Consider the following 8648-nt stretch of genomic DNA (forward strand, 5'->3'; position numbering starts at 1 on the left):
AAAATGTTACATTGTAGCAAAAGAGGAAGCTAAGGCAATAAATCCGCGATCCTTCCCCCCTCCCCTCTAGGAGTATGGCAGAACCCAGGGAGAGAATGGAATTTTGGGTCAGAGAAGAAGAGCAAGGGAAATATGAAATCAGATAGATATGGGTTCTGACAGTTATTCTCACATACCATTACATTTGCCATCCTGCAGCCAGTCTGTTTCATCATCTTCTGTCTCTACAATGGTGTCCTGGCCTGTACGTAAGTGTCTCTCATGAGGACAATGTTCTGGGATTCCCATTTTTCTGAGCACATTCCATAGGTTGATACGATGATGTGTCTACCTTTTGGCTTGAAGTTATTTAAGATATGGCTTTAGTTCTGGAATAGTCATTTTTTAAACAAATGATTATGTCAGTAATCATCTGTTTTAAAAAAATGAATATGCCAGAACAAAAGTCACATCTTAAATAACTTCAGTCCAAAAGGTAGACACTACCTAAATGATTTTTAACTTATAAAACCTGTGTTACTGTTCCAATATTTAATAGACCCCTTAAATTCTTAAAGAGTTTTATGTGTCAAATGCAAAATATTTTCTCAGTTAAGAAATGTATTTCAATTTTTTATTCCGTGCTTTAATACTTTGTTACAATTTCATATACCAACCATTTATAAATAGCTATTATAGGCTTATTATTTTCCAAAGATGTGATAAATCATCTAGCACTAAAAAGGATTTTGAAATATTTAGGTTTGCTGACATAAATGTAGCATAAAAAAGGTTGCACTCTACCCTTTTTTGTCAAAAGCCGCACAAATTGGAAAAAATACATTAATTTAATCGTGTTACTTGATATGACAAACTATATTCCATACCACATCCTGGTACTCCCAAAAGAAGGATTGCCTGCCGTGCTATTTTCAAATGAGGATTCTCTCACAATGCTAATTTGCCATGCTCATAAGGATTAAACCAGAGTTGATAGCCCACTGTACACACCTCCCCATAAATACTAAGTAGGGCGGAAATCTATAAGGACAATAATATTTAATCTGGCAGAGAGTTATTAAATACACGGGGAGAGGTTATAGTAATACTGTAATCATTTAATACATGACTCAATTTAATAAGATTCAGTATGGTGTTTTTTTGTTTTGTTCTTTTGTCTTTTCTCTTTTTGTCTTGGCCCTGCACTTTGGAATACAAACTCTGGCATGTGGCTTAAGAGCTAAGTGTGAACTATCATCAAGAAAAGGTTTCTAAGCCCCTGCTTTATAGTATTTTGATAGCTCCCACACACCATCCCTCCATCCCTCCCTCTAGAAAGAAAGTACTAGAGAAAAAACCTGGTCAGTCAGACACTCCCCAGAATCACAAATGCAGGAAAATCCCAGTTTGTGTTATCTCACACATTCCTGACCAGCCTCACCCACATATTGTTTCTTTAAAAAAACTGTTTTAAAACTTTTGACATGAATGCCCCATAAAACTAAGGCCTAATATGGTCCTATACTTCATGTTTTTGAAGATCTAATGTATTAGAACTGTATTAAAGAAAAGATTTTTCTGCTAGCTAAGAAATAACAGAGTGTTACAATTAAATAATGAAGTTACATTTTAATCAGTCACTATAACTATTTAAAATAATATTCTGCAAATGTCAGTGTACGTCAATGATATTCCAAAGACTAGTTCTTTTTGGCTTTTGTCTTCAGATCAAGAGTGTTTTTTTAAAGATTAAATTAAGTACTGTATAGCAATTAAGGTAAACTGTTGCATGCATTTGCAATTATACACAGACAGGATCCTTAGGTATGGTGACTAGCTGCAAAGAGGCTTCAGTAAGAGGATTTATATTTGTACATAAGAAGACATGATCAGAAAAAATGAATTTGCTGAAACTCTTTCAGATGTACAGCCAAAATAGGATACATCACTTCCTCTATATCTCATCCTCTTTAAATCTCTTTACCAGGTATGCACCACTATGATTACTCTGCATCTTTTTTCTGAACCTGCGCCCCTTTCTTTCTTTGGAGAATTCTGGAACATATGTTGTTTGGCTGCCATGTTTCAAAAAGGGAAAAAGAATAAAAAATATACCCAGTGCATTAGATTCCATTATGGAAAGGTAGCACTAAAGACCAATGATAATATTTGACCTTTTTAAGGATCAAACTTGCTTTAATTTCATGGTGTGGTTGGCAAATATACTTAGTTTGTTAGCAATTGTAACTGATCTACAACATGAGGTCTTGGAGAGGGGATTTTCAAGCAGCCACACTTTTATTGCCATAGCCAGAAATGGCAGAGAATAGTGATACTACGTGACATTATTATTAAACTCCAAAAAGGAATGGAATGGAATAAAGAGAGTTGCAGGGACCTTGAAGTCCAACCTCCTGTTCACACAAGAGACCCTATATCAATGGTGGCGAACCTATGGCACGGGTGCCAGGGGCGGCACTCAGAGCCCTCTCTGTGGGCACACATGCCATCGCCCCAGCAGAGCTCACCAGAGTAGCGAGCACATGGCGTTTGGAAGTGACGGGGCAGGAAGTGAGTGAGCAAGCGGTGCTGGCCCCCCTGGGATGCCCTGGAGATGGCAAGGGACTGGCCCCCACTGCCCTGGCTTCAGCCCTGCCCAGACCAACAGCCTCCAAGGCGCACATACAGGAGGTGGTAAGTGCATGGGGGCCGACAGCATCCGGCAGCAGGGGCTGCGTAGCCCGCTGTGAATATCAGACTGGTCCTCCAGCAGCAGCACTGCAGCGGCACCAGCAGCACACGGAGCCAGAGCCCATGGTGTGGACTGCCAGACACACCTACTCTGTCCCATCTCTTTTTGGTTAGAGAGCTGGTTGCCACTGGTCATCTCCTCAGCCCCCTTGAGGTTCTTACCCTTCCCCACGGGTGAAGCGCATTCCCCTCGTGCACCTCGGTGCCTACCACAGCCACCAGCCACTCGCGCAGGTCCATTAGGCCTCTGCTCAGAGCTGCAGGCCCGCCCAGCACAAAGGAAGCAAAGAGGTCAGCTAGGAAGCCCCACATAGAGGTGGTAGAGCATGCCCAGAGCCAGCAGGCAAAAGGCCACCCCGAGCAGAGAAAGCCAGATCCCCATCAGCAACATTGCTGCCCAGGCCCAACAGAGATGGGAGGGGAGGCACACAATCCTAACTGGGACTAGGGGGGCATGGTGCCGATGGGGATCCAGCTTTCCCCGCTCAGGGTGGCCTTTGGCTTGCTGGGCATAGGCGTGCTCTACCACCTCTACCTGAGCAACAATAGGATTTTTTTTTAAAAGAGGGATTCCTCTGCCCTGTTCTTGCTTGGATATTTTTGACTTTTGCTGAGACAGGATATACATTCTGGCATCTTGGGGTGCATTTATTTGTTAGAGGTGAGGGTGGTCGAAGAAAATTAGCTGTTTTTGTTCATGTTCTCTGTATTTACATAATATGCTAAACCAAACCAACCAACCATATTTTATACATGTAATCCCAGCCTATGTTGGTGATTTGTGGCACCGATAGTCCTCTACTTATGACCACAATTGAACACAAAATTTATGTTGCTAAGTGAGAAATTTGTCAAGTGAGTTTTGCCCCATTTTAAGACTTTTCTTGCCACATTTGTTAAGCGAATCACTGCAGTTATTAGTAACAAGGTTGTTGAGTGAATCTGGTTTCCTCGTGGACTTTGCTTGTCAGAAGGTCGCAAAAGGGGATCACATGATCCTGGGACAGTGCAACCGTGATAAATGTGAGTTATCAAGCATCCGAGTGTAAATCAGATGACCACGGAGATGCTGCAATGGTAATAAGTGTGAAAAATGGTCATAGCTCACTTTTTTCAGTGCTGTTATAACTTGGAATGGTCACTAAGCAAATTGTTATAAATCAAGGGCTATCTGTATAGTGGGGCTGTGCAAACTCAGAAAAGTGGATTGAATGAACATGGTCCTTGTGCTGGGCAGGCCAGGTGCTCTGGGCAGTGGCAGCAGCCTAATGGACCTGTGCGAGCTGCTGGTGGGGCAGCCCAAGGCAGGGCCAAGGTGCGTTGGATGCGCAAGGGGAACAGGCTCCACACACACAGGCCAAGAGCAAGATCTGCAAGGTGGCTGAGGCAATGACCACCAGCGACCTGTTCTCCAACCGCAAGCAAAAACAGATGGGATGGAGTAGGCGCATCCGGTGGTCTGCATCATGTGCCTCCCCCTCCCGTATTCCATCTGCTATTGAAGGGCTGGCCTGGTATTGGCAGTGGGCTGTGGAACTCCAGAGTGTGCCGGTTGAGGGGCCAGCAGGCTGTGGCTGCTTACGGACACCATCAGCCCCCATGCGCTCACTAACCTCTGTGTACGGGGACCAATGGTGTCAGGCAGCAGCCATCCCGGCCCCTGCCTCGCCTTGCCTTGCCTTGCCCTGCAGCAATGGGATCTCCTCTCTGCCCCCTGCCTCACCCCGCAGGACAAGCCTCCTGCCCACTACCCCACCTGCCAGAAACCCCCTGGATCTCCCCCAACCCTGCCCGGCCCCCATAGGCTTCCCCCCCCACGAGCAATGAGGCGGCCATGCCCACCCTGACCACACCCACCCAGTCTGCCGTGACCACCGCAGCCATGGCCACCCAGTGGGCCATACCCCCACACTCCCGAGGGCACCACAATGCTGATGCGGCCCTGGCATTTTGCGATAAATAAGTGGGTTTTGGGTTGCAGTTTGAGCACTCAGTCTCTAAAAGGTTCGCCATCACTATCCGGAAAACACTGCAGAAAGTTAACATTTGGAAAGCACAGGCCCAGATAACATCCCTGGACGTGTCCTTGGGGAATGCGGAGATGAGCTGGCTTCTTTTCTCACATATATTTTCAATCTCTTATTGCAGCAAGCAGTGGTCCCATCGTGTTTAAGATGGCCATCATCTTGCCAGTGCCAAAAAAGTCCATAATTACAGGCCTCAATGATTACTGTCCGGTTGCACTGACATCCACCATTATGAAATGCTTTGAGAAGCTGATAAAGGACATTCTATCTAGCATCCCACCAGCATTTGACTCACTTCATTTTGCCTACTGACCAAATCGCTCTATGGAGGATGCTATTTCTTCCGTTCTCCATCTGAGCTTGAAACACTTAAGAGGAAAGAAATATTCATGTGCACTAGTTGTTTGTCAACTTCAGTTCGGCGTTTAACACAATCATTCCCCAACATCTAATAGACAAACTGGGTCTTTTAGGCTTAAACACTCCTTTGTGCAACTAGATTCTTGGTTTTCTTACCAACAGGCCCCAATATGTGCGAGTTGGAACAAATACCTCTAATACCATTGTCTTGAGCACAGGTTCTCCTCAGGGCTGCGTCCTAAGTCTGCTGCTGTTCACCCTGTTGACCCATGACTGTTGTGCTAGGTTTTCCACCAACCATATTGTGAAGTTTGCAGATGATACAACAGTAGTGGGCCTTATTCATGATGACAATGTGGAAGCTTACCACAAGGAGGTTGAAGAGTTGGTGAACTAGTGTAAGGAAAACAGCCTAGTTTTAAATACCGGAAAAACCAAGGAGATCATTGTTGATTTCAGAAAAGGCAGGCACAGCCACACTTCTCTGTGCATAAATGATTCACCTGTGGAGATGGTTACCAGCATCAAATTCCTGGGTGCGCAGCTAATGAGTAGGCTGACTTGGTAGCTCAACAATGAAAAACTGGTGAAGCGGGCACAGCAGCGCCTGCATTTTCGGTGCCACATAAGAAAAGCACATCTTCCTTCCCCCATCCTGACCATTTTCTACAGGGGGACAATCGAGAGTATCCTGTCATACAGCATCACAGTCTGGTTTGGAGGCATCACTGCTTCAGACAGGAAGGCGGTGCAGAGAGTGGTGAAAATGGCCGAAAAGATCATTGGCAGCTCCCTCCCTCCCATCCAGGACATAGCACAGAAGCACTTGAGCAGGGTCCGTAAGATTATCTGGGACACTACACATCCTCTTTACGACCTGTTTTCCTTGTTACCTTCTGGGAGGAGGCTTCATGGTATCCATAGCAGAACAACCAGATTCAGCCATAGTTTCATTCCATACAACATTAACCTTGCGAACTCTCAAGCTTCCTCCTTCCGTTATATATTCAAGATGGACAGTATTTAATATTTATTTGTTGTGTATATGTAGGGGTGTAGGTCTGCACTTATGTTGTATATAGCATGTTTAGGTGTGTGTCGTGTGTTTCACTTTGAGAGCAGGCAATTAAATTTCATTTTTGATGTGTGCCGTTGTGCCCACTGTAAAAAAATGACAATAAAGGTTATCTTAACTTATACAAATGGCTGTCCAGTCTCTTCCTAAAAAACTCCAATGATGGAGCACCCACAACTTCTGAAGGCAAGTCGTTCCATTGCTTTATTGTTCTGTTCTTCTTGGCATTTTTATTTGGGCTAGCTAAATGGTTCAGATAGTCTTCAGTTAATGAGGAAGCAAGAACAAGTCCTGGGCTGGCTGCTGAATTGGAAAGGCTACAGACTGGAGCAGGGGTTCCCAACCAGGGGTGCTCGCACCCTCTGGGGGCGAGACGATATTCCAGGGGGTGCGAAAACTTGGGTTTTCAAAATTATAGTGTATATGCATAATTCATTGACGTTATTTCAAACTTTTGTAAGGGGTGCGAAAATGTATCAGAAGCGTTCTAGGGATGCAGAATATAGAAAAGGTTGGGAACCACTGGACTAGAGTAACCTTAGAAATTCCCACCCCACCCAACCAAGAGCCAAGGGATGGTCTGAAATTGTGGATAAATGTGAAGAACAAAGGAAGAATGAGAAAACAAACAGAAGTATTGAGATATCAGAAAAGGGAGAGATTGATGGTAAAAAAAATGAAAAAAATGAAACAAGAGTGAGAATTAGAATTGTAAATACCTAGCAGAGGTCTCTGCCAGCTCTGCATTTTGAACCCAAGCCAGAATAATTTTGGAACAGAAGCAACAGTTGGAAATACTCAAGAGTCAAGTTTTTTTCAGTTACAAATCGGAATGGTGGGGCCGGTGTTTAGAGGTGCAAGGGCACCAAGACTTGGGATTTCCCTACCCGGGCCAGAACTGTCCTGTCTCCAAAATGAAGGGTTAAAACATTTCTGACATTTGCTAAAGAAAAAGCAAACCGATTCTAAAACCTACAAAAGCCTCAGCAGAGAACTCAGCCAAAATCAACGTTCTGTTTTGTCCAATGGACGTGTTCAAATAGATATTACAGAAAGGATATAAAACCATGTTGAACTTTGAATCTCAACCCCAAGCCCCGTGATAGATTTTCTACAACTGCAGACTTTTGGAAGCAATTTGCAGAAATGTGCTGTTACAAATATTGGCATAAGTTAAGAACAAAGAAAATGAGAAGACTAAAACAAAATAGCAAAGAAAAGGAGGGAGAACGAGCAATTGGACCGTAAAGGGGGGAAGAGGGGAACTGCAAAAGTCAAACGGATTTATAGGCTGTGGTGTGAGAAGGGAGGGACGGGGCTTCTAGAGATGGTACGGGGAAAGCTGAAGCGGGGACAGAAAACTGCAACCCGCTCCATTCCGGGCCTGAGGGTCACAAGCGACCGTCACGTCCCCACCGGAACTCAATGTGACACATCCTTCGGCCATTCCCGAGCGCCTGCCTTCTCCGCCACCCCGACGCCCGCGAATTCCTCCCCCGCAGCCGAGGCGGGCGGGCGGCCGATGCACAGGCTTCCTAGGGTCCCAAGCGAAATCAGGCTCCTTTTGGCGGGCGCCGCCAGACCTGCCGAGCAGGGGGACTGGAAGCTGGCTTTGGCGAAGCGCCAGGAGCGGAGGCGGAGCGCTCACGAATAGAAAGGGGCTCTGGAACAGGACCCGGGTTTCTGCTTTGCAAAAGCGCGTGCGTGCGGACGTGCGCCAGAGTGAAGCCTCTCGGAGCTGACGGAACAAAAGTTCACGAAGTTACTCGATAGTCTCCGCGAGGAAGCTTCGGGCTCCACTGCGATCCTCTCGGATTGGCCTCGCCTTCACACGAGGCGGCCTCGGGTCGGGATTGGGTCGGCCGGAGTGCTGCCTCGGGAGGCCGCAGATGAAAACAACCAGAAATGAAGCGAATCAGCTTCAGGCTTTTATTAACTACTTGGATGAAGAAGCAGGAGGGAGCGTTTAGTGTGAGATAGCTAAGAAACAAAATGTAACACTCAAAACAAATTTGATGGATTAGAGAAACGGGCGGAAAGTAACAAAAGCATTTTTAACAGAAAAAAATTCGAAGTTCTTCGGAAACACAGTCCATGACTAACGGGTGGGGAAAACCTTATTCGAGATTCATGCAAAAGATTTTGCAGCGTGAGTTGACCCCAAAATTAATGTGAGCCAGCAATGTGATGTGGCTGCAGAAAAATCAAAGCAGTTTTAGGCTGCAGTTTAAGCAATACATTGGCTGGATGAGCATATTGATGTGGGTACATGGAGGTTGTCAAGTCCCTGGGCCTAGGATGATGTGGAGGTTCTTTGGATTCTCTTTCGGTAACACATTAATGTGGTGGAACTTCGTGGCAATTGCAGGAATTGGTGAAGAGCAGTCTTCAGAGCCTCCCTGTCAGGCCTGGGCTAAGTGGTTGCAGCCAAGCAGTAGAGGAGCTGCAGCAGCCAA

The sequence above is a fragment of the Crotalus tigris genome, unplaced genomic scaffold (assembly GCF_016545835.1).
Source record: "Crotalus tigris isolate CLP2741 ecotype Arizona unplaced genomic scaffold, ASM1654583v1 scf7180000020503.524756, whole genome shotgun sequence".
In the NCBI taxonomy this organism is placed as follows: Eukaryota; Metazoa; Chordata; class Lepidosauria; order Squamata; family Viperidae; genus Crotalus; species Crotalus tigris.